General features: G+C 42.5%; 1 non-coding gene and 1 pseudogene across 1 annotated transcript; both read right to left on the bottom strand.

Moving 5' to 3' along the window:
* Positions 1-14096: 14096 nt before the first annotated feature.
* On the bottom strand, positions 14097-14255 carry LOC120093379 (U1 spliceosomal RNA). The gene has a single exon (XR_015623555.1). It is a non-coding gene; the product is annotated as a U1 spliceosomal RNA (small nuclear RNA).
* Positions 14256-21437: 7182 nt separating this feature from the next.
* On the bottom strand, positions 21438-21513 carry LOC120093497 (U4 spliceosomal RNA; annotated as a pseudogene).
* Positions 21514-27307: the final 5794 nt, after the last annotated feature.

Below are 27307 nucleotides of genomic sequence, written 5' to 3'. Positions count from 1 at the left end.
TAGTCATGGATAGAGTTGATCATGGGGCATGAGGGGGTATTGATAGAGGCTGAAAGTAGAGCCATTGTCTTTAGTTGTATTGTCAATTCCATCATGCTCCGAGGAGGCGATCAGAATGTATAATTGTTAGGGGCTAGAGAGATGGCTCAGTGGTTAAGAGCACTGACTGCTCTTCTACAGGTCCTGAGTTCAATTCCCAGCAACCACATGGTGGCTCACAACCATCTGTAATGCGATCCAATGCCCTCTTCTGCTGTGTCTGAAGACAGCTAAGAAAAGAAAAAGAAAAAGAAAAAAAGAAAGAAAGAAAGAAACAAAAGAAAGGAAGAAAGAAAGAAATTGTTAAAGAATAAATTAAGTGGGCTGAAGAGATGGCTCAATGGTTAAGAATAAATTATATACACTTAATATATTTATATGGTATATATTGTTCTTAAATAAATTATAGAATATTTAAGACCAGAAAAAAGTCTGTAAGCCACTGATCTGAAGAAAGTGTAACGTAATTGTACTGTGAACCTATGCATAGTACAAACTGTTCCTTTAATCCCAGTACTTGGGAGGCAGAGGTGAGCAGATCTCTGTAGGTTGCTGTCGTTAGGCAGGTGAAGGCAGACAAGATAAAATGAGGCCTGTCATTGGATGGGAAGGAAGGGAGGTGGGAACAGAGGTTTTAGAAGGGAGGGAGAAGCAGGGGAGAGGGAGACAGGAGGAGGAACTGGGAGAACATGGCTACAGCTATTAAAATTCTTCTCTGCGCATAGATACAGGTTGTTATGACTATTTTTAAGGGATGGGTGTGTACAGGATTTTGTGCTGTCTAGATGGGCAAATTATATCTTATCAATTGGATCAGAGGCTATCGTGTGGTGTGTTCTTTCATGTGGTGACTTCATTGAGTTCTGTGTATGTGTGGTGTGATAACAACTTACCAAGGAAGCTGAGTAAATGGCTCTTGGACCACCAGGGTCAGAGAGAGCCCAGGAGAAAGTGTGTACCGCATGGGACCAGTGATGATGCATGCCTTTTTTATTTTTACCGAAACAGATCTCTATGAGTTCAAGGTCAGCCTGGTCTACATAGCAAGTTTCAGACCAGCCAAACCTACATAACGAGACCCATCTCAAAACACAAAAGCAAGCAAGCAAACAAAACTGAGTGTATGCAATCCTGATTGAGTTTAAGACCTTCACCAAGGTGTCTAAGGCTATGTAGATGGTGCCATAGCTCTGAATATCATACTAGATATAAATGGAAATTTACAATTAATGTCTGTTCATCGGTCTAGGACTATGATCTAAACCTCATCTGTCAAGTTTACGTAGGTCAAAGTCAATGTTATTTTTTCCATATTTTAAGCAGGTCAGTAGGAAACAAATCGAGTTGCTCAATGGTATATGGCAGAAAGCAGGGACTTATCTGTCTCTTGACCTATGAATTTTAGGGACCAACAGGTTCTCAGAAGCAGAAGGGACCCTGAAGTGATGTGTGCAGCATCGAGTACCATAACTCCTCAGCTTGCTGAGTATGCCTAGGACTGAGGAGCTTTGCAGGATAGGAGTTAGCCCTCGTGATTGACAGCCCTGGTATCACTTCTTTAGAAGCCGTTATCTCCTCTGATCCCTGAACCACTAAGAATAAAAAGTACAGTACAGGTTTGATGCTCAATAACACTTGATGAAAGACTGAAATTATCAATTGCATTATTTAAAATAAAAAAATCACGGGGCTAGAGAGATGGTTCAGCGGTTAAGCGTACTTGTTCTTCTTGCAGAAGACTTGGGTTTGAGTCCCAGTGCCTCCATGGCTCACAACCATTTGTAACTCCAGTTCCGAGGGACTTAATGACCTCCACAGGCACCAAGCTTGCATGTGGCGCACAGATACACCTGCGTGCAGGCAAAACGCCCACAAAAGTAAGATGGATACATCTAATTTAAAAAGAGAGAATTCATGTGTGTCTTTTGTAGTTTAAGGTAAAAACAATAAAAAATCTCTTTTCTCTCCCTTCTCTCCTCTCTCCCTCTCCTTCACTCTCCCTCTCACACTCCGTCTTTCTCATAGAAGTAAAAATTTTGGTTGCCTCTTTCTCTCCTTGTATTCCTATTGATTTCAAGACAATCACAAAAGTTCTGGGTTTTTGTTTTTTTTTTGGAAAATATTCATCAATATTTAGAGTAGAGATTTTTATTTGAAGCAAAATCATTTAAACGTTCCCTGTGTCAGTCCTTAAATCTTGGTTTTTAAATGTGAGAGAGTTGATGGTTGTAGAGAGAGTTGATGGCTGTATAGTATCCGACATCATGTCCTCACATGTAAGTATTTCCATCCCCATAGACATTTAGATGCGTTCTAATGTATAAATAGAAAAGACAATGCCCTATTTCAATCTTCCTCTTTGCAAACTAGTGGGACTTTGGATCTCAGACTTTCTTGTTTGACCTTCGGCCTTGGCTTGCTGAGCTGTTGGGCCTGTCCTTCTTTGCCAATCTCTTTTTCTACTGGGTTTCCAGAGTTCAGCAACTCTACCAGCAGAGGACGAGGACTATGGCCTTCAGAGACCCTTACTCCATATTTGAACATTGCAGTCACGAGGCCAGTGTGACACTAATAAGCTTTCTTAAGCTGGGCTTTCAGGAGGCTTGCCACCATCACTCATCTGCATACCCTCAAGAAGTTTAGCTTCTGTCTTCCCTTTCCAGGAGAACTAAGCCGTCCTCTGTGTCCTCTCATGTCCTCTCCGTACTTGATGCGGTGACCCCGGAGGTCACTATTTCATTTGATCTGTCACATCCTCATATCCTGACAGCTTGCACTAAACAACACTCGGCATCCACGTTGGAGTGATCAAGTACCAGCCGCTTTTCTTACTTAAGAAGACTTCATTCCCCCAGCGGATAAGAGTGGGGAAGCTAAGTGATAGATGAAGCTCCGAAACTCATTTATCCTCTTCCCTTTTTACAACTCAGAAGTTCATAATGGAGATTAAAGAATGGGCTTGGTTGACATCCGAGCATTTGCAGCTGAATGCGTAAATTCATCCTTTCTCGGGTAGACAGGACCAGCCACACAGCTTCCACAGGAGAGGTGGTGACATGAATAATTCTGCCTTGAAAACAAGCTTAACTTTGATCTCAAGAGACCTACGCTGCAGGCAGGAACAAGATCTCACACTCCATGTACCCTACTTGAGTCTTCCTACTTTTATGCGTGTCTCAACACCCAGAAAATGAATTGTAAAACGATCTGCGCTTGTGAAAAGAGGACTGCAAAAATACTATTGTAAGAGATGGCCCTTTAAAGAGGTGGCCCAATGGTTAAGGGCACTAGCGGCTTTGTTGTAGAACACAGGTTTGGTTCCTAGCACTCACATCTTAGCTTACAACGGGCTGTAATTCAAGCTCTGTGGGAGCCAAGGCCTCCATTTGCCCTGAACTCATGTGGTGCACATACATGCATGTAGGCAAAACACCATGCACATTAAATTAAATAAAAGATGGTTCCCATGTTCAATTTTTTTTTTTTTTTGTGAAACTTAAGAGATTATACAATCATATAAAGTCAGGACCCATACAAACAATGGCATTAACCTTGTTACTGTTATTATCTATACTCATTGGATACATATGTTAAAATCTCCCCCTTCATTTATATTTTTAAAATGTTCCTTCAATAAACAAACATTAAATTGTAATTTAAAAAGTATCTTACTATGTCCTATCACTAAGTGGAAAGCAGATCCCCCCACACCCTGTGATAAACGATTAGGATAAAAGGTGAATTGGGGTGGGAACGCAGACAAAATTACTTCCAAGCTTGTTTCAGCCAGCAATGCTTTGAGAGGTTACCATTGAAATCAGCCAGTAAAGTCGAGGACACAGTGTGGTCTAAGACATATTCTTCAGGGCTTGCCTTCAGTTTGTAGAGGGACTGTTTAAACTACATTCAGGGAGACAACACTTCTTGGAAAGGTCCAGACGGTGCTAATACTTGTTCCTGTGTGGCAACCCTGGCTGTTTGCACTTGGAACACTTTGTCCCCGTTGCTGTGAAACTCCCTAGTGTCTACTCACTGCTTCAGCAAGCCCTGCTCACCCCCAGGCACCTCTCAGAGTGCCATGTTTCATCACCAGAGGATTCTATTCACAGTAACAGTGGGACTCCAGGACCAAGTACGGGCTAGTTTGTCCTGCCCCTCATCTTTGGCCTTGTAACATATTAATTGTTTGGAATACTATTCTTAGGATGCACGGTATCTCATGGGATCAAAAGGTATCGATCTAGCTGGACTGAGGCTGGCATTAGACTCGCTCTTGGATGCTGTTAGATCTCCACCCACTCTTCGCATCTCTGTGTCTGCTTCTTCTCTCTTGCTGCTGCCTCTGTCTCCAAGTTCACAGGCCAGAAATACTATCTTCGATAGCTCTCAGAGCACTCTGTAGAACTGGCTGCTTGGACAGAGACTAGTTTGCCTGCCTCCAAGACCCTTTCTCTGTCCCTTCCTCCCTTTCTTCCAATTTTAAATATCCAGAGACGGGACAGAACGGCCCATGTTAAGTCACGGGTCCATTCCTGAAGAGTTAATGGTGTTTTGGAAAGGAAGGGATCATGTTGCCCTAACATTACTCCTTCTGCTTCAACTGCATGGGTAGAGGCAATAGGTGGTCACACCCCCCGTACCCCCCCCACATACACACACAAAGAGGTAGGTACAAAAAATATGATAAACATAATTTATAATAACATATAATCAAGAATAATGACTCAGAAATGCAAATGACAAAATCATATCTAGGAACATTTTGCATAAAGATAAATAAAAATTGAAATACCTGAGAAGTCATTGTATAACATCAATCTATAACTAGTCACCTGATGACTAAAATTCCATATTTCAAGAGGCTTTGTGCAATATGTCTTAAGAAAGATAATAATCTTGGATACGGAAGTAGGGAGGCTTGCTGTCTGAGACACAGTACTCAGGTGGTGAAGACATAATAACGACAATGCTAGATTTTGGTCAGCCTTTGCCAGTTCCTTCCAAGGGAGTGATAATTATACTCAAATTTTAGGGAAGAGTGAAACACATTATATGTGAAAATCCTTTGGTTGGAGGAGTCAAGATGTTATTAAAAAGTTGCACGGACTGCCCCCTTTATGTTTTGTGAGAACTAGTATAACAAATTTACTTCTGGTGCAGAAAGTCTGAGGGCAAGCATGTCATTATGCTTCAGTGATTTCTGTTGCAAACATCATTTATTTAGATCAAATCCCTTGATTGAACATTTATCTATGACTTCTATTCACTGTTTTCTATTTAGTAATTTGTGATTCTCTGTATCTTTTGTGAATTATATTGATAACTTTTTTCCCCTTAACAATCATGTTCAAATCATGTATTTTACCTATTATGGTTATAAAATCACATTATCATGCCTCAAAAATTTCAAACTAAATAAAACGTCATTGAAAGCTCCATTTCCTACACAACTATTAAAATTTTGTATATAAAGGTATATTCTATAAGGTTTTCTGTAGTAATTCAGTTCAATATTGATCTTATCTTTTATTCTTTATTTTATTCTACTATCAATAATACGTGGTAGCAATGTATAAAATTGTACTAATGCATGTACAAAAATAAAACATTTGGTTATATGGGCATGCTTATATTCTCTCTCTCTCTCTCTCTCTCTCTCTCTCTCTCTCTCTCTGTGTGTGTGTGTGTTCCTTTTATAAAAGAAAATATGCTATTTCCAGATTGTGTAGTTCTGGAGAGTTCCATGAGATTCTAAGTGCCCTCTGTACCCATGGCCTTTCTTAGAAGGTAGCTTCAGATAACTCTTTGTTTGTAAAGGTGTTGCCCTTCATCAGACAAGCACGGGAGTGCCTCTTCTAGAAACTGCCCAATAATAGGGCATTGTGTTGGATATTAAAGTGACCCAGTTACCCTTCCCCTCTTGGTAAGTAGAAATAGGATATTACATGGAGAAGTTGGAATGTTCTGCACACCCCTTTGGAGAGAAAAAGAGATGTTTAAAACTCCAATGTTGTGTGCCCACACACATGAAATAAATAAATCTTTCAAACTCCAATGTTGATGACTGACCAGAGCCACTACTGTATTTTAGATAGGAATGGACTGTGTTTCTAGTTGGCATGGAGCCTGCTGTGCTGGCCAGTGACAAAGGACTGGGACTTGTGGTCATAGTGCAGCCTTAACCCATGCCTGCCTCACTTCATGACAGAAGTAATATCCATTAACTGAAATATTTTTCTTTATTGATAACTTCTTTGAGACAAATTTCCCCAAGTGAGAAAAAGGAGCTTAAACGTATTTGAATGACTCTAGGTAGACATTGTCACATTGCTTGGCACTATGGTTTTTTTTAAGATCTTTCCCTCTGGGCTGGCTGTTCATTTTAGAATCTTTCTGTAGAATCAACCTTTACTCTCCCCACATCTACAAAGACCATCAAGTTTATGACATCATTCAACTGTAAATTCATAATCAGTTTAAATGGTGGAAGTAAGAACAGTACAAATTAGGCTGATGTGATTTTTTTTTACTTAAACTTTTTATTTCATGTTGAAAGAATAATTTTAGACTGTTGGACACATATAAGGAAGAAATACAACCAAAATACACTGATTATTGAATTTGCTATGGATTGACTGTGGGTTGAGTGTTTCCTCAGAGCCAATTGTAATGGAAGGCATAGTCTGTGGGTGGTGGTGGAACCTACGGAAGTGAGGCCTAGAGGAGCCCTTTAGGTTACTGGGGCATCATTTGCTGGACAGTTCCTGTGAGACGCCTCAGTACTTTTCTGAAGAGTTGTAGGGCCTGAGTTTGGCCCTACCCAGCCTTCTGTGCTCCTGGTTCATGTTGCAGTCGTTCATGTGCTCCATACACACTCTGTCACTATTCTAAACGAATCTCCCTTCTTTACACATTGGCTGCCTCAGACGTTCCTTTGCAGTAATGCAAAGTTGACTAATACAGTGTCATTAATTTTCAGAATCCAAATCTTTACTAATATTTACTATTTTTAAATTATGTTTGTGCATCTGGGTCTGTGTGGAGGTACGTTCATGTGAGTTTAAGCACCTAAGGAGACTAGAGGTGATGGGGGCCCTTGATCTAAAGTTACAGGTTCTGGAACCCAAATAGGGTTCCTCTGCCACTGTTAACTGCTGAGTCCTCTTTTTAGCCCTAAGAGATTTTTTTTTTAATTTTCCTTTCTCTCTCAAAATCATCTCTGTTCATGTTTATCACCACATAGTATGGTCTCTTGCTTTAAGATCTATTGATGAGTCAGCATTATTTTTAATTTTCCTCTGTTGAGGCTGAAGAGATGTTCAGCACACTTTGCTCTCCCAGAGAACCCAAGTTCAATTCCTAGAACTTACCTACATCAGGGAGTTCACAGCCAGCTGTAACTCCAAGGACATTGGTTCTGATGTCCATTTCTAGCCTTCCCAGGTATCCACAACACACACACACACACACACACACACACACACACACACACACACACACACACACACACACACAAATATAAGTAAAGGTAAATCTTCTGAAACAAGATTTGCATGGACGCCCACTCTGGAAGTCTTAATGCTGACTTTTTAGATTGTCTACAACATATTCATAGACATTGTTCAGGCAATAACATTCTACACACTTCACTCAAATGGTCCCTGGGTATTTTTTTAAGTGAAATTTCCAGGAGGTCACCTTTATCCAGTCCACTCTGTTGGATAGACAGAACACACACAACATACATTAGTCTGTTGCTTGTCAAACATGACAATAGAGTGTCAATCACAAACCACATCGTTGTTTCCTAGATGCTAAAATGCAGTAGATATTGTGTATGCCATGTAGTAAAGACTCTGTAAGCTGCTATTCTAGGCCATTAAACAGTTCATGTTGCTATGTGATTGACTCCCTCAAACCTTAGACTCAAGTGTGTCTACATTAGTTTTGTTACTACTATTACAATGTTCCTACAAACTTGTTGGTTTAAAGCCATGCACATTGTCTTTTAGCTCCGGGGGTAAACAGTGCAGCCAAGATTTACTTCAGTGGGGAACAGAGCTGGAAGCACAGGGTAGAATTCACTCGTTTGCCTCTCCCTGCTTGCAGGGAACCTACATTTCTTGGCCTGTGGCTTTTCCCATCTTTAGAGTCCAAAGTGGTTCATTGTTCTCATTTCTCACTGCTGATTTCACTCTCTTGGCTGATTTCACTCTCTTGGCTTTCTATTTCATTCATAAAGTGGTTTGTAGCTGTCAGATCTTCCATGACTAGTGGGGTCATCTCTTTCTTTCAAAATTCTGCATCTAATTACACCCATAAGGAATCTTTTTCATGAAGGTGGTGGAAGATTCACAGGTTTTGGGTATTAGGATGATGAACAACTTGGAATAGGATCATTATTGCTGTGACTTCCTTGTTCAAATTCCCTTTTCCTTCAGGCTTTTCTACCTCAGTGACTGAAGCCACAGTTAACCATTTTCCATGACTATACATTGCCCTACAATCTTTCCTTTCAGTCTTTTTCCATATCAGTCAATCAATCATCTGATCTACTGTGGTGGCGTGAATGAAAATGGCCCCATAGGCTCATAGGAAGTGGCTCTACTTGGAAGGTATAGAGTTGTTGGAGTGGGTGTGGCATTGCTGAAGAAAGTGTGTGGTGGGCTTTTAGATCTCAGATGCCCTAGTCAGGCCTAGTAGGACTTTCTCTTCCTACTGCATGTGGATCCAGATGCATAACTCTCAGCTCCTGCTCCAGCACCATGCATGCCTGCACACTGCCATGCTTCCTGCCGTGATGATAATGGACTGAACCTCTGAGTGTGAGCAAGTCTCATGTAACGTTTTCCTTTATAAGAGTTGTAATGATCTCTTTAGAGCAATAGAAACCCTAACTAAGACACCACCTACCAATCAATCTCTTTTACCATTTCCTCCTGCTAAAATTTACTCAGTCTTACTGGATGTGGTACACTTTCAGTCTCAGCCATCAGGAGGTAGGGTCCGAGGCCAGTTTAATCTTTCTGGTGAGTTCCAGGACAAGTAGAGGTACATAGTGAGACTCTGTCTCAAAAAGACACACACACACACACACAGAGGGCGGGGGGAGGGAAGGAGGGAAGAGAGAGAGAGAGAGAGAGAGAGAGAGAGAGAGAGAGAGAGAGCTCAGTGTAGAGTTCTACGGGTGCTGTGAGGTGTTGGCCTTCAGCATCCTCTCTTACTGTCTTACCTCTGTGAACTCCCAGCTGACCTCCTCTCAAGAAGAGGTAGATCTCAAAGCATCCCAAGCGGGAAGTCTCTGGTTTGTTTTGTCCCGTCTTTCCTTGGACTGGGAATTGGACTCAGGATCTCTTACAGGCTAGACAAGTTCTCTATCCCTGAGCTACTCCAGTCCTCTTTTTCTTTATCTCACTGGCTGGGCTTTCAGGCCCTGCAAGGGCTAGAGTTTTGATGCTACTGGTGTCCCATGCTACTAGAGGGGCAAATCAGGTACAGTAAGACACCAAAGGTTGCATCTGGGTAGACTTAACCCCTCTACATCTTACCATAGTTCACCAGCTCCATGAGAGCCTGACACTGCTGTCCTGGTCACAGACACTGAAGGTATTGTTAGCTTTGCGATGCAGTTTTCAATATTTCCTAAACCAAGCCTTCTATAGTGTCTGGCTCACTGTCATTTCAAACTCATCATCTGCAGACAGATCTCTCCTCAGCTCTACACTTCTGTCATAGATTCCTCTGGTTTTACTCTGTCCTTACAGTCTCTACCCCCCAACCTGTCTAGCCAGGCATCAAGACTGACTGGACCTTCCTTGGGGTATCTCTTACCCTTCCCCCACTGCTCCCACCAAAGTTGGAAAATCCTATTTCACCTCACCAATGGTGAACAGCCTGGTCCTAGGTCACACTTCACCCTATACTTCATGGCCAGATAGAGTCTGGAAATATCACAGAAATGGAGTCACTCCCTCGGTCAAATCCCTCGGCAGCTCCTGATCCTGCGTCACATTAACTCTGAGCTTCTTTGTGTGGCCTTAAAGGCCCCCAGTAATCTGACTCCTACTGATCAAGTGTACCCGAGTCTCCGTTGTCCCAGCACCTGCTCTACACAGGACTGCTGTCTCCATGACTTCACTGGCTACTCCCCCCATGGCTTTGTCTGGTCAGGCCTCACTAGGAAGACCTGCCTATTCTCTTCTGCCATCCTGAACCTTCTCCTTCAACCTTGTTCAGTTACTGTATCCTTCAAGTTTTGGCTCCTTAACTTGTTCTTGGGCTCACATTTGCCTCTGAACGCACAGAGCAGTGTTCGGACAAATGGCATTGCTGTCCTTTGCTCACTAGTCTTCTCCAAGTAAAATTTAGCTAGCTCTCTGCTTTCTATTTTCTTGTTTCCATATTTAAGAAGTAAATATTTTTCTTCACTGATTCTCGGAATTATCGCCAAATCAGAGACTTATTCCTAATTTGGGGTTATTTTACTGACTGGATTTCTTTTAGCACTTCCAGCATTTAAGATATTGGGATGTTTGACAGGGTTTGCTCATGGTCTATGGTGATTGATGAGTAGCTCATGACAGCAGAGGAAAGACAGCAAAATCACTAGTCTAAGCTAAACATGGCCATTACACATGCTGGTTCCCAGACTTGTCTGTGTATCAGGTGCTATTACATAAGACTAAGTGGTTGGGGAGGATGGGAGAGAGCAGACTGGATGTATATCCTCAGTCTCAGGGAATACAGGACATTGGCAGTAGGGAGCACTACAGAACCATCTGATGGTCTCACCAAGATAACAGGCACAAAAAGGAGTTGTGTGAGAACAGGATGAAGGGGAAGACTCATAGGAAACTAAGGCACAGCTCTGAAGAAACAAGCCCCACAACAGTTTTACTAAAGGTGATCGCACCTCCAAACCAACACAGTGGTGGGCATTTCTGCAGCTGGAGCACAAGTGTACAGAGCACCCAGATGAAAAAGGCTTCCGGAGAATTCCTCCCCACAGACATGTGTGCCAACGTGGGACTGGTTTTGCAGATGTGCGTGTCAACAGGTGATCAGGTTACTGGTTATGACACCTTTATAACCTGGTCAGTTAAAAGATCTTCAGACCTGTACAGTGAGAAGACATCATGTTTATACATTTTGTGATTCTCAGGCCACTGCCACCAAACTAGGCACATGCATAGGCACACATTCACACACATACACCATGCCTGAGCCATTAGCAGTTTGTGCCCTAAATGTAAAACAAGGAATTCCCAGATGACATTTAAATTCTAGAGCAATTACTACATCCAAGTTTGAAGAGCTAGAAGGAAGGATCATTCTAAGTGATTCCATCTATTAGTGATGGGATTGCTCCTGCTTCAAAGCCTGTGATGGATTAACTCCTAAAGTACTCAGTCACTTTTCAGATCATGCCATGGTGTCATTTGGCCTAACGAGAAGCCACCATCTTCAAAATCTAAGGAAGTAGAAGAAAGGAAGGCCACAGATTATCTTAGTTGTAGGCTGTGTCTAAGGAGTTGCTAAAAAAATAAAAGCACCAAAAACATTTTTTTCTGCTTTGGCAAAAAACAATATTAAATATAAAACTTCTTCAAGTAGACATTTAGACCAATTCCTTCGTGGTTGTTTGACCATTGTAAAGATATCGTGGCATTCACTGAAGCTGTAGAGTATGGGCAAACTTTTGTTGCTGGGTTGTTTTTGAACCAGTGCTACCTTGACAATGTGTTATCACAGCAGAAAGTGGCAGAATGCAAAATCTCCCAGAGCCTTTGACAGCAGAAGTACCTAATACTAGATGAAGGGAACACTGGACCAGCGATAAGGGGTTTGGATGGTGCACAGACGTATGTGTTCTTACTTCTTCCCAGGCCCAAGACCACCATGTATCATCAGGTTTTCTGAACCCTGAGCAAGTTGGAGCTGGTCTCAGAAACTTCCTCAGCATGACTCTAGGAGGTCACTCTTGTCCAGTGCATGACATCTGAGATCAAACTCACTTGTACCTTCTTGCCTAGAAGAAATAGAAACTAAAAATGAAACCAAAAACAAAACAAAGCAACAACAAAACAAAAAAACAAACAAACAATCTTGCCATCCAAATTTGCAAGTACTTACCAAACTAGGGGAAAGAAGCTATGGGATTTCAGTTCATTGCACCCCCGGTGATTTCATTTTCATGACACTTTTTTTTTTTTTTTGGTTCTTTTTTTCGGAGCTGGGGACCGAACCCAGGGCCTTGCGCTTCCTAGGCAAGCGCTCTACCACTGAACTAAATCCCCAACCCCTCATGACACTTTTTAAAAATACTAGAGTCAGTTGGACCAATGCCATCTTGGTCTGTGCCCTTGTTTTTATAGATCAGGAAACTGAGCCAGATTTGGACTGCGTCCCCTCGGTCCCACACTGCCCTACTAATTGACTGACCACAGGCTAGCATATCCCTGTGGTTCTGATTCTATCGTCTGTGGACTTTGAGGATGGCATATGGATTGTTGTGTGAAACATTTCATGCAAAAATGATTCAATAGTAAAGTAGCAATTTTGTCAATTGGTAAAATTCTAAACAATTTACTTCAAGGATTAACAATACTACAAAAGTACAAAATGACCACACAGGTGTTTTTTCCAGGGCCTGGTGTATCTTTTGCACTTGGGATGTGCTATGATTTCCATAAATATGGGAAATCCAACTGCACAGCTGTGGCAGTGGGGGGCTGCATTTCTGCTCACCTCTGGTTAAAAGAAGAGAGGTGCAAATCCAATATGGATGGAAAAGCTTGGACAAGATGTTACAAAAAGTAACTCCTGCCTATCTCAACTCAAAGCACAGCAGAGGTTAAGTTAGCTACAACAGCTCCCTGGGAATTCCTCAAGTCCCACACTCATTTAAATCCCCATCTAAAGGAAGAATCACACTCTGTAACCACAGCACTTGGAGGTGGAGGCAAGATCTAGAGCTGAAGCTCAGTCTTGGGTATAGGAGGAAGACAAGGGGGGGGGGGGACTGGGGAAAGGAGGAATCTCTGTTGCTTTTTAAAGGATCAAAACATATTTGCACTTCTTTTCTGACCTGTGCAGGAGACAGAGCTTACTTTCCCTCAGTTTGACCTTTCAGCAGTGGAATTGGCTCAGCCTGGCCTCTCACTTCTTCCCTTTGAGACTGGCCACGTGGTGAAAGTGAAAATACCATCACCAACCTACTGATTTCATAAGGGGGAGATACTCTTACTCTGTTGCTTTGTCAATGTTCTATTGCTGTGAAGAGATACCATGACCATAACAACTCTTATAAAGGAAAGTATTTAATTGTTTACAATTTCAGAAGTTTGATCCATTATCACCACAGTGGGGAGTGTGGTGGTTCACAAGGCATTGGAGAAGTAGATAAGAGTTTTACATCTAGATCAGCAGGCAACAGGCAGAGAGACACTGGGCCTGGCTTGAGTATTTGAAACCCGAAAGCCCACTCCTAATGTCACACTTCCTTCAACAAGGCCATAAGTCCTAATCCCTGTCAAGTAGTGCCACTCCCTAATGACCAAGCATTCAAATATATGAGCCTATGGAGGCCACTCCTATTCTAACTACAAGAGTTGAATCATTAAAAATCATCTGCTTTCAAACATTCCCAAACTCCGATATTGAATGATAATCTCTGGGTTTTCAAACCCAGGTGTTGATAGTTCTTAAAATGTCCGTAGCCCCCAACACCCCCATCACCCACCCCCCAGGCATGTGAAAGGTGCAGGCAAGTTTACCGCTGTGTTGAAACAAGAGGCATACGGCTACTGGAGGAATGCCAGGTCTGCTGAAGAGAAAGCCACTGCTGCAGTTCAAAGGTCAGTGGCACCCCTTGTCTTTAATGTTCTCAAGTACTTCAGTGTAAGTTTAGTATGCTCCTGGAGTTGGAAGCTGAGATAACAAAGGACCAGGTCTCTATGCTGTTCTCAGGTTGGGAAGCATCAGCTTGCAAGAGAAGATTTGTGTCTACCTTTTCAATGCTAATTCAGTCATGGTAGAGTATCTATACCATAGAAATATTCAAACACAACAAATCAGAACTCTTTACTCAATTTGTCAGGCCAGTTTCCCACATTTGGGGAAATCGAAGGGGTCAGCTCATCCTGAGTGCAATGGATAAGCCTCGCCCTGGGAAAACCACCTTGGTGATTGTGTTATCTCCACTGCTAGGTTAGGTCAAATTTATCTTTTCTTAGCAGCAGATAAGTAAATTTATCTTATTCAAAAATTGTGGAGAGCTTTCAGACCCTGCTCCTAGGAATTTGGCTGGAATTTGACCTTGGGCTAGGACTCGGAAGCAGGCTCAAGATAAATACAGCTGAGGAATGTGTTCGTTGGGTCTTGTTAAGACCCTGAATACAGTAATCGTGGAACCTTTGTTTGCGCTTTGCTTATTCCTTAACTACTTTGTTTATGTCTTAGGACTGACCTTGTCCTTTGCTTGTACCTAGAATAATATAAAAGCAGACTGGAAAAAAGTAAAGCCACTTCATTCTCAGCTCTGGCTGGAGTCATGTTATATCATTCTCAGCTCTGGCTGGAGTCATGTTATAGTGCTGTCTAATTGTCTTTTTATTTTCAATTCTCTCTCCCTCCCTTGAGACCCTGTTAACTGACTTGAGTTGGCTTGGTCAAGAAATCAATAGATAACATTATAATATGAATAAAACTGAGAACTTGGCCTTAGTCAGATGTAAGAGTCACACCTGGTTTATTAGCAAGCCAGAGCTTGGTTCATTCACTCTGAAGGTAAATAAGGAGAAAGAATAATGACAGATAGTGAAATATCCAGTCTGTTGTTGTCATCATGGTTCTGGTGGCATTGTACATAAGGAAAAGATAGTAAGAATCTAGCACAGAACGGCATTCCTCCCTTTCCCTATGCATTGCCTAGGCACCTGTCTGCATTTCTTCTGTTAAAGAATAAAGATAAAAGAAGGCTAGACACCCACTGATATAGGTAGTTACAGAGATGACTCTAGTATTGAGAAACAAGCCCCCTCCCCACTGCCAGTGGCTTACTGGGTATGATGATGCATACCTATAATCCTAGCTGGGAGGAGGTGGAGGAGGAGGAGCAGGAGGAGCAGCAGGAGGAGGAGGAGGCAGGAGTATCTTTTTCCAGGCCAACCTTGGCTGCATGAAATTCTTCACAAACAATAAACACAGCAGGAGCTGACAACAGTAATGTGAGGAGGGAGTTTGGAAACCACTCCCCTGGTCCAGCTTAAGATGACTAAGATCCTAGCCAGTTAGTGGCAGTTGTCTGGAGACCCTGAGGCAGCAGAGTCTTGGCAAAGCTGTACACTGATCTCTGAGCCCCAGACACCATGGGAGAGAAAAAAGATACAGATTTCTTTTTTTTAAAGATTTATATATTTTATGCATATGAGTACACTGTATTCCAGATACACCAGAAAAGGGCATCAGATTCTATTACAGAATGGTTGTGAGACAACATGTGGTTGCTGGGAATTGAATTCAGGACCTCTTGATGACGTGTCAGTGGTCCTAGCAGATAGGGCATCTCTGCAGCCACCCCCAACCCCCATGCAGATTTCTTTTTTTTTTTTTTTTTTGGTTCTTTTTTTCCGGAGCTGGGGACCAAACCCAGGGCCTTGCGCTTCCTAGGCAAGCACTCTACCACTGAGCTAAATCCCCAACCCCTCCCATGCAGATTTCTAAGTCACTAAATTTTGAGATAAGTTGTCATGCAGAAATAGGTAATTAATGCAGTAATATTAAAAATCAGATATCATTGAGGAGGAGGGAGCAGGGAAAATCATCCTTAGAAGTCAAAGTTATTAAGATGGGGAAGATAAGTACCAAACTAAATCTAGTTTTGAAAATAAAAAGCATATTAAAAGTAAACTTAAAGTTAAGTAAATAAACAATGTTGTTGAATGTAGGAGCCTAGCTCAAGAAGTTTCAGAGGAGAATAATATTAATAAGTGGCCTAGAGACCATTCTTGTGATATTTTGGCAAAGGATGTGGTTGCCTTTTGCCCTTGTACAGAAAAAATTTGCCTGTGACTAAATTGACGAGTTTTGAATTAATGAAATTGGCAGAGGAGATTTCAAGACAGCCTAGTATTGACTCGTTGTGTGATTATTAGTGGTCACTCTTGAGCAGATCTATAATGACAAAGAGCAAGCTGAGCAAGCAAAACTACAAAATGTACAGTGTGAGGAGAAATGGAGCACCAGATGTAAAAAGAAGCTAAGTCCTGTACTCAAATGGGCAAGACCCCACAGAGCTAAGCTTTCAATTTGTGGAAAGGAATCAAAAAACTTAAGCAGTAAAGGAAGCCATCAAAAACAGAAAGCTGATTGAAAATGTATTTGAACAAGAGGCCAACTTCCTGCCCCAGCAAGCTGTATAGCTTGGGAGCTTTGGCCATGTAGTTCTGGCTTTAGAGTCAAGGATACAAGAAAGGGGGTGTGGGTTCCTCCATGGCTAAGGAAAGCTTCTGAGGCTAGTCCTATGTCAGGGATGTCCCTGCATGGGGACCCTTGAAAGAAACCATTGAAGATGCCTGGAGTTGGAGATCTGAAGAGCACTTTGACATCAGATATGGAAATGCAGAGTTTGGAGTTGTTCCAGCCGTTGGTTGTTTTGTTTTGTTTTTGAGTCTTGCTTTGGTCCAGTATTTCCTCATTATGCTCCCTTTCCTCCATTTCAGTGTGGTGATGTATATTCTGTGCCACTGTATATTGGAAGTGTGTGATCACTATTTAATTTTGAGTTTACAGGGATTGCAGTGAAGAGGTTGCCTTGGGTCTTAGAAGACACTTTGAACTTTTAAACAGTGTTAAGACAGTGATAGAATATGGGGAGTTTTAATGTTGGTCGGAATTCATTTTTTCATTATCATATGGCTGGCTACAAGTACTTGAGAAAGATTGGGAGGTGAGGCTTTGTTGGAGGAAGTTGGACACTGGGGTGGATAGGCCAGGCCAGGCCAGTCTCTCTCTCCCTCTCCCCTCTCCCCTCTCTTTCTCCTCTCTCCCTCTCCCTCTCCCTCTCCCTGATGCCTGCAGATCCGTATGTAGAACTCTCAGTTACTTCTCCAGCACTATGTCTGCTTGAGTGCTGCCATGCTCCCCTCCATGATACTGGACTAATCATCTGAAAATGTAAGCAAGCCCCAATTAAATGCTTTCCTTTATAAGAGTTGCCATGGTCACGATGTCTCTTTGTAGCAATAGAACACCAAGACTCAATTTCTCTCTCTCTTATCCTGTAAGCTGTTCTGTTCTGCCATGCCGTTCCTGAGATGCTGGGCAAGAACTTTTAACCAAACTAAAGCTTTTTTCCCCTTTAAGTTATGTTTGTCACATGAAATTTCAAGTTTGGTTCAAAACAACTAAAACTACCCTACAATAAGGAGTCTCTCCTAGTTTAAAACTATCCTTTAAGGAATCTTCTAGGCCTGGGGCTGTTTTCCTCCAGAGTCAGAGGATAAGGAGCCCTGAGAGTCTGGCTGCCATTTCCCCTAAACACCCGCCATTCCTAATTCTCCATTTCCTTCTCAGCACATTTTCTGAGGCTTTAGGAAGTTCTTCCAAGCCCCAAGTCAGCTGTATGGAGTCAGGCCTGCGTGGTCTCTCAGCACTTTTTTCTGCCTGACATTTGACTACAGTCTCCTGTGCCCTGAGAGGAGATGAGTCCATGCTATAGAGGCGGGCTTAGCTGGCAATTTTTCTGGCCGTCAAGAAACAATCCTCCATGCTCTAAATTCCTCCAAATGGTTCTACTCATTGCTGGGTCTTCCCACTGCTGATTGGCTTCTTGACTGCTTAGTTCCCGATGTGGGGGTGGTAGGAACCTCCTTCCCTTTACATCTCAACTCTCTTCACCTGTCTACCCCTTCATACTTCAGCTTCATGGCCTAGCTTCTTGTCACTGTGATAAATACCTTGACAAAAGCAAATGGAGAAGGCCTGGGTTTGTTTGGCCTATACATCCTGATCACAGGCCATCACAAGAGAAGTCAGAACACGAACCCAAGCAGAAGAGCCAGGTAGCATGACGGAGCTCTGCTCACTGGATTGCTCCTATAGCCTGCATAGCTGGCTTTCCTATACCACCCAGGACTACCTGCTTTGGGTGGCACCGCTTACAGTAGGCTGGGCCATCCCACATCAATTAATCAAGAAAATGTCCCACAGGCTTACCTACAGGTCAATCTGATGAAGGCATTTTCTCAGTTGAGGTTCCCTCTTGGGTGGAGCTAACAAGAAAAAAAAATCTACCCAGTATATCTCTTATCCTGCCTTTCTGTTCTGCCTTTTAGCAAACTTATTCTTCCTCTGAATTCATTAAAGAATTCTGGAAAAATTCCACATTCGTCAAATCAACATCTACATTTCTTTTGTCAGAGGTTCAGTAACTGTGAAAGATATAGCCTGTAGTATGTTTTGCATTGTGTGTGTGCTCTAAGTTCCCTTCTGTTGAAACCTCAGAACCCTAAGTTCCCTGATTCATTGTTTTTCAGTGGAATGTTTTTACATTAAGCCTTACCCACAGAGTCAGTTCTTGTCCAACCAGCCAGCCAACCAGCCAGCCATGCCTTCTGTTAGAAGAGGCCTTGATTCAATTTTCCCACTGAAGTGTTTCCATGTGGGTCTTCGTGGCAGCCGTCTTTCATGGGAATTCCAACGTATAGAAACAAAGGTAAATGTATGCTGCCCTTGCTGTCCTCCAGGACACTCCTCCTGGCTGCCTGGCACTCCTCCCAGGCTGTGCGGTTCTTCAATTAGCTAGTCATTCAGTGCCCTGGACGGTTTGTCTCCTGAGGTCGTGTACAGAAGTCTAGGAGGTGGGAGGTAGATATAAAATCAGAATAGGAACTGCTGGAAAAGGGAGACTGGGATGAGAGAGGAAAGCCAGTAAATTACAGCAAATCCCAGAGGCAGATAATTTTAAGAAAGAATATATAAAGTTGACAACCTTAAAACCTCTTTCCTTCACATCACCAGAGAACCCGTAACTGCAGAAAGTCTTCACAGACTTTCAGAGATTCACATGAACCATTTGAAGACCTTGGCCTTGCAGTAAACTGTGCCCTGAACCTCTGGCATGGCTTCGAAGATGTTGAAAATGAAAACTTTTTGGATTTAGGCAAAACCCTTTCTCTCCTAACAAAGCCTGGAATTATCTTGCTGTGAACTTAAGAAATTTAGTTTGACACTCTAAGCCGAGTAATGGCTTTGTTCTAGTTATGTATTCAGCCTTCCCCTGGAGTGGTAGAACCCATTGATTCACAGAGAGACGGGTCATAGGGCACCACCACTTACGGGGAATGAAAATTTCTGTGGCTTAATATTTCAAGGGTAGCATGCTGCTTTTATCTTTCATTTGGAACAGGGATTAAACTAACTCTGGGTTACAGGGCTGATGGACTGGCTGGCGAGTTACAGAAACAGATTTTGATATAAGAAAAGGGAGCTATGAAACAATAGGAGACTAGCCTCATGGAGTCAGATGTCACCTGGGGCTTCTGCCTGCTCACATCTAAGTAGGACTGACTCTCCCACATGCCCGTGTTTCTACCAAAGAACACTCCAGAGCTGTCTCTTTGGGGTTAATACTGACGACAGGTGCCTGGTACATCACATTTATTGGTTATTCTTGGTATACAAATTCTTTTCCTTTTATACTGAAAATATTTCTTCATAACAATATATTCTGATTACAATTTCCCCTCCCTCACCTCCTTCAAGAGCCTCCCCACTTCCCCACCCAACCAACTCTATGCTGTTCTTTGCTCTCTTTAGAAAAAAAAAGGGCATGTTAAAAAACAAAACCCAGAATTATTTTGAAGACAGGAAAAAAAGAGCACATGCAGGTATATATGCACACGCACAAACACACACACACACAGAGTACACATATACACAACCTATAAAAAACATAAAATAGGAAACTATAGTATATAAGCAAAGACTTGTAAGGTAAACAAAATACTCAGACAAAGCAATATGAGGCAAAAAAAAAAAATTGCAAAAAATACCCTTGAGTTCATTTTGTGTTGGCCGTCTACTGGTGGGCTTGGGGCCTGCTCTTAAACGTGCTTTGTATCCCCAGTGAGACCCCATTAGAGAAAACGACTGTTTTTCCTTTGCCAGCTGGAAATCACTTGGAGATAGTTTCCTGGTTAAGGATAGAGGCTCGTGTTTACTTCCCCACTCAGCACGGGAACCCTGTGTGGCTTGAACCTGTGCGGGCCCTGTGCTGCCATGGCCTCTGTGTGTTCATAGATGTGTCAGTTCTGTTTTGTCTGGAAGACACACTTTCTTTGGTTTCTTCATTCCCCACTGGCTCTTCTGTTTCATTTTCTGCAGGGTTGCCTTTGTCCTGAGGGGAGGTTCAATGAAGACATCCCATTTAGTGCTGAGTGTTCTGAAGTCCAGCACTCTCTGCACACTGTCCAGTTGAGGGTCTCCATATAAGCTCACATCTACTTCCAGAGGCAGTTTCTCTGAGCAAGACACTGATCCGTGGGTATAGCTGAATGGCGTTAGAAGGCATCTAATCGTTATATTCTTTTGACTGAACAATAGTATTTGGTTATCCCTTCTATCTTTGGCCTATTTAGCGTCAGGTCCTTGGCCACCACCGCAGTGTCAGGCCTGGGGTCCATCTCACAGAGTGGACCTTAAATCTGGTCAGATAGTGGTTGGGTACTCCCATAATTTCTGTGCCACTAATGCACCACTGTCCCAGGCAGGCAGGTTACCACTGTAAAGGACTTGTAGCTGGGTTGGTGTTTACCTTTCTCCTCTGGTAGCATGTAGAGTGCCTTCCAGTGCCATGAACACTAGTCATTAGGAATATAAATCTGGTCAGGCCCCACCTTGACTTCTCCATGTTCAGTGAAATATGTGAATGTTTTCTTTGGCAATGGGAACTTATCAGGTTGTAGAGAACAGTTTGGGGATTTCCATGGTGACTAACAGTTTAATTAGATATAATCTACTCCTGGCGTGGGAAGTTATATTTGGTGCCAAGACATGTCTAGTTGGGGTGTTTTCGTAACACTCCCATTATTTGGTGTCTCCATTTAGAGTTCTTTCATATATGTATGTATTTTAAGAAGCTTCTACTGTTGTAAGTTTCCATATGACCCCTCAAATAGCCCTTGGTGTTAACCGTCCTTTATATTCCCTTCCTTACCCCTCTTCCCTACCTCTGTGTGTAACCCTCCCATCCCAGGCTCTCCCCCACCTCTCTATAACTGTAAATTCTGTTTCCCTTCCTTAAGAGATCCTACTTTCCCCATAGTCCTTTACTTTATGCCTAAGCTCTGTGGTTATATGAATATAGTCTGCCTACTGAAGGCTTAAAGGTTGATACCCATAAGAGTTTTCAATTAGCAATAATCGCGCCTCGGATAAACCTCATTGGCTATGATACTGCCACTGCGCAAAGCTGATACCCATAAGAGAATACATACCATATTTGCCTTGGAGTCTGGGTTACCTCACTCAGGATGATTTTTTTTCTAGTTACATCAACTTAGCTGTGATTTACATGGTTTCAGTTTTAACAACTGAATGATATTCCATTGTGTAAATGTACCACAATTTCCTTATCGTTCATCTGTTGATGTACATCTAGGCTGTTTCCTAATTCTGGAGATTATGAGTAGAGTAGCAATGGACATGGATGAGTAAGAGTTTCCCTGTAAGATGTTCCCTTTGGGTACATGTCTAAGAGTTGTGTAGCTGGATAGTAGAATAGATCTAGTTCCCGACTTCCTGAGGAACCGCCATACAGACTTCCATCATGGCTGCACATTTGTGTGTTTGATCTTTGGAGAAGTCTCTGTTTAGATATGTGCCCCATTTTTAAATTGGGTTACTTGTTCTCATAATATCCAGTTTTTTAAAAAGCTCTTTATACATTTAGATATTAAGCCTCTGTTGGATGTGGATTTGTAAAGCTCTTTACCATTCTGTATGTGATGGTGTCTTCTGCCATAGAGCAGCTTCTCGCTTTCATGAGGTCCCATTTATTGACTATTACCCTTATTGCTTGTGCTGTTGGTGTTCGGGAAGTCTTGTCCTGAGCCAAGGTGCTCAAGACCATTTCTTACTTTCTTTGTTTATAATTGTGCTTTATCCATTTTGCATATTAATCAAGATTTTAAAAAAAGCCTCACCTCAAATTTAATTTGTGAGAATGAAAACATTTTAGGACGGAAACAGTAAAGTGAAGGCAGCAGGAGCTGTTGATACAGCAGGCAGAAGAGAATGAAAAAGTTTCATGGTAGAATAAGGAGATGGCTCAGTGGGCAACCAGCATGCTGTTCAAGCATGGGGCCCCAAGTTAAGATCCCCAGTACCCATGCAAAGAGACAGACCTGATGGCATGTACCCTATAAATCCAACGGTGAGAGGCAGATAGGAGGACCCAGGAGGCTTGTTGGCCACCAGTATAACAAGGGGTGAGTTCCAGGCTCAGTGAGAAACCCTGTCTCAAAAAAATAAGGTGGGACATGATAGAGGGAGGTGACCAGTGTTGATCTCTGGTCTCCACATTCACCCATGGAATCCCCTGGAACACTAGGCAAACTTCTAGTCAGTCCTATTAAAAGATGAGCATAGCCATCGCAGTCTCTCTCCATCCCAGTAAATGCCCTCTGACCTTGGTTTTCTCTGCAACTGTCCCCCTTATTCCTTTTATTCAGAGCCCGTATTCTTCTCTTCATCTCCGACAGAGCACTTTGCTATGAGCATGCGGTCATAATTCAGGGGTGCCATCATATCCAGAGTATGCCAGAGTATTCTGCAGCTCTCCAAATTTGATTCCCTTTCTCAGTGGAATGCTGCTAACACAATTATCCATCCAAATTAAATGCTATCAGAATGACTGTGAACTTGTGAAATAGTGAGTTCCCTATTAATTACAAGTGGCCATCTGTCAGACATCCAGAGGGGAGTGAATCCCTTGGAGGGGGATGTCAGAGCGGAGCAGAAGTTGGATAGGGCGTCTTCCAGTACCTTTTATACCATCATCCTTGAGTTTACCTTTCAGAAGTAAAGAGGTTTTTAAAAGTAAGACACACTACTATTGTTGATTCTAGATGTGAAATAATATGTGTGCATTGTTTTTAAAAATCACGTAAGAGCTAACACTGTTAGCCCAGTGGTGAGAGCACCTGCCCAGTATTTGTTTGATCTCTAGCATGTCTGGAAAAACAAACAAGTAATAAAAGGGATAATAGATGGATTGAAATCATTTGTTCATATGTGAAAGCTGTGATTCACATTTTATATACATCACATGAGATTTCAGGTTCATTCAGCTCTCATTTTACCTATGGTGAGCATCTCGATTCTCCCATGGAATACACTTCCATATGGATGGCTGCAAACCAACCTTATCATTTGTAATAGTTACATAGACTTCTCTAATTCACTTAACCAACGTCCTATCAGTTGGCTGTAGGGAGTGTTCCCAAATTTTAGACAGTGTTGCAATACATACACTATCATGTGTGTCTTATGGAAAAGAGCTTAAAAGGTTTCCCAGTCCCAAAAACTTTTGAAAATTAACCATCCTTCTACACATTATTACACTTTAGAGATCCTCATATATATATGTACACTTATATACATATATATGATATATGTGTATATATGTATATGTGTATGTGTGTATATGTGTACTTGTGTATATGTGTATATATGTATATATGTGTATATATGTACATATGTATATGTGTGTATATGTACATATGTATATGTACATATATATTTAAAAATGTGTATGCGTGCATATGCTTATCTGTGCGTGTGTGTGTGTGTGTGTGTGTGTGTGTGTGTGTGTGTGTGTGTGTGCGTGCACGCCTATGGAGGCTAGGTGTTCCAAGGAGAGTGTCCAGACCCTTAGAACTGGATTGAGAGCTGCCTTGTGGTGCTGGGAGTTGGACTGGGCCCTCTGCAAAAGCAGCAAATGTGTAGCAGCTGGGCCACCTCTCCCACCGCCCCTTCACAATCTTAAACGCTATACTGTGAAGTCGAATGTCCTTCCGGAAACGATGAAGACAATAACACATTGTGCCATTAGGCAAGGTCAGCTCCTAAAAGTTTAAATAAAGGCTTTATTTGCCTATAGTCAATGAAATGTGCCTGTTAGAAAAAATATTTCTCATAATTATTATTAGTAGACCCCATAGGATAATTCTTATCAATTTGCCACTCATTCTATCACTCCAGGAAATACAGTATAATCTAAATCTCCTATAGAGAAATCCAATTTACATCCAGTTATATCTCCATAAAAACCAGCTGGACTATGGTCTGAATGACCATAATGAAGCCCACGTGATGCATCACAATGTCATTTTCTATAATCAAGTTGAAGTGAGTGCCAAGAGTCCTCCCTTAGGAAAACCCTCAGATTCCAATTGCTGCAGTCCTTGTTTGGGAAAGAAAGGTCTCTTCATCATATAGGCACTTGCCATGGCCTAGTAATTGTCTGCGATGCTTAGGAATATTTTTCTGGGTAAATACACTAAAATTAGCTCTCGCCTGCACTGAGGTCCAAGGAGAAATTTCTCATGGGAATACAGAGATATTTGTCACTGGGGTCCTGTAGGGTTAGGGGTGGGTTTCTAACACAAAGACCTATAAAGCTAGGCCCTTTACATAGCCCATCCTGCCATGTGTGAGTCTCACTCTGGGGTTCAAACTTTACACATAGCCAGCTCTCTAAAGAGGGCAAGTGAGGGGCTGGGGATTTAGCTCAGTGGTAGAGCGCTTACCTAGGAAGCACAAGGCCCTGGGTTCGGTCCCCAGCTCCGAAAAAAAAAGAGGGCAAGTGAATGGAATCTTTCTCCTTCTCTCTCATTTATACACTCATGAAGAAAGAACTGACAGACCTGGCCAGGCAGCTGCTCCTTTCCCTAACTGGGGCTGTGGGGTAGGAACACCAATGACTACAAGGCTTTCCAGTCTTGGCTAAAGGATGGCGTTAGAAGTCAGAGTGTGCTCAATGCCTCAGATATTGACTAGTGAACAGGACACTTGGGAGAAGCGGGTCCTACTACCAGTGTGAAAATTCATTTAACCGTAGGCACTCATTGAAAAATGTAGACACTGGGAGCAGTGGAGAATGGCCGCGTGTTTGAAAAGAGACAATAAATAGGAAAGCCAGGACTGCTCCTAGGTGTGGTGGAGGAAGTTTATTGTGGTTAAAAGGGAGAGTGTAGCCAGCGGCAGGGACATCTGGGAGAGGCCAGAGTGAACTGAACTGGACCATGTGAAGAGAGGGGGAGGGTAGATCCGGGACACCAGAAGGGTAAAGGAGAGACCAAAGATCTGGATAACCCAGAGGGATGAATTACATAGAGGAGGGCAGCTGGGGAAGGGCAGCCCAGTCCCTAGACTGGAAAGGTTTAGGGCAGTAGGTGGGGTATGCCAGCCATTACCTGTCACAGACAGGGACTGAGGAATACAGGGAGCCAGGTGTGTTTTGATTTGCTGACTAGGCACCTCAGTTAGACATATGCCCCCTTTGAGACCTAACACTCAGCAGTTATAAACACTGCCTACTCTTCCAGAGGACCCAGGTTCGATTCCCAGCACCTACATGGCCTCTGTAACCCTACTCTAAAGGGATAGATGCCATGACCTCTTCGGGCTTCTGAGAGCACTGCACACCTGTGGTGCACAGACATAAACATAAAATAAAATGAGGAACGAACAAACAAACACCAAACAGGAGAGAGGAGTGGATCACTAGTTACCCTGAAGGTAGTGGCATGAAGACAGCAAAAGAAAAGGAGCCATTCCTCTCTAAATGGGACTTCTTGTCAGTGAAGAGAAAGAACCCAGGAGATGTTTGCATGGCTGCCAAAGGCCCTGGTGTTCTCTGGAATTTGTCATGTTCTTTTCTTACCTCTCCTCAAAAAACTTCTGGATTGTTGACCTAGAACATAACCCGCCACCCACTGTGGGCTGTCAGCCTCTAGCCCGGGTGGCCACCACTTCTCACTTTGATTGGTTGCTCCATTTCCATTTCCTGTTCTCTTTGTTCTCCAAACCTGAAGGGCTTGCAGTCTAGATAATACCTTTCCAGTCCAGCAAAGATAGAAACAGTTTCTGAGCACAGGGCAGGGCTGGATGGGGTGGCTCTATGGTAAAGTTACTCGCTCTGCATGCCTGTGACCTGAGATCAATCTGACTGCCACAGTGGGTCATGACAGGAGTCCCCTCCCATAATAATACATTAAAAAAAAACATACATAAAAGAGCAGGCTCACAAACGAGGGTTTGTTTAGAATGAGAAAAATAAAAGAGTTACACATTTTAAAAAGTCAGCCTGATCGCTTCTCAGCCTTTTGGCTAAGATCAAGTGTAAAAAGTCAGCCTGTACCCAGCATCACAAGAGCCAGAAACAGTTTTTTGTTTTTGTTTTTGTTTTTTTTTCCGGAGCTGGGGATCGAACCCAGGGCCTTGTGCTTGCTAGGCAAGTGCTCTACCACTGAACTAAATCCCAACCCCAGAAACAGTTTTATCAAGTGGAAAAACCTGCTTTAAATACTTCCGAGGTACTTTTTGTCTTTAGCTTGACAGTTCTTAATCACATCATTTGACAGTGGTTTTGTAATGTAACTTTCCACAGAGTAAACAGAAAGTAACTTAATCTCTCTTGTAGCTTGCTCATTTAAACATTTGAAAATGGCTAGTTAAGAACGTTTCTTTGCCGGCTGTGTTGGCACACGCCTTTTGTCCCAGCATTTGTGAAGCAGAGCTAGGTAGATCCACATGGTAAGTTCCAGAACAGTCAAGACTTCAGAGTGAAAACCCATCAACGAACAAACAACCCACGACGACAACAAAATTACTTTCTTTCAGCACCATGTTGATAATGATATGGTATATTGTTTGGGAAAACTATTACTTTGGATTTTTTAAAAATGTTTTTGTTTTCTTTTTCAGGTTCTGTTTTCTTTGTGTTTTGGTTTGTTTTTTCTGTGACAGGGTGTTGGGATTTAGTGGGCTGTGGGGGTGGGGTGGTATTTTGATGGGTCTAGGCCAAGGTACGCCCTAACGTAGTGCAACAGAGATCACTCCATGCCATGCAACAGATTTAATGGGGAGGGGGGCATCTTAGCGTGTAGACATCTTGAGCAAGAGATAGAGACAGAGAGACAGGCATGCAGAGAGAGGGACCAGGAGAAGGAGAGAAGGGGGAGCTGTGATACTGAGAAGGACC

Source organism: Rattus norvegicus, chromosome 6, assembly GCF_021556685.1.
Source record: "Rattus norvegicus strain SHRSP/BbbUtx chromosome 6, alternate assembly SHRSP_T2T, whole genome shotgun sequence".
Lineage (NCBI taxonomy): Eukaryota > Metazoa > Chordata > Mammalia > Rodentia > Muridae > Rattus > Rattus norvegicus.
This window is presented reverse-complemented; position numbering and strand designations above follow the sequence as displayed.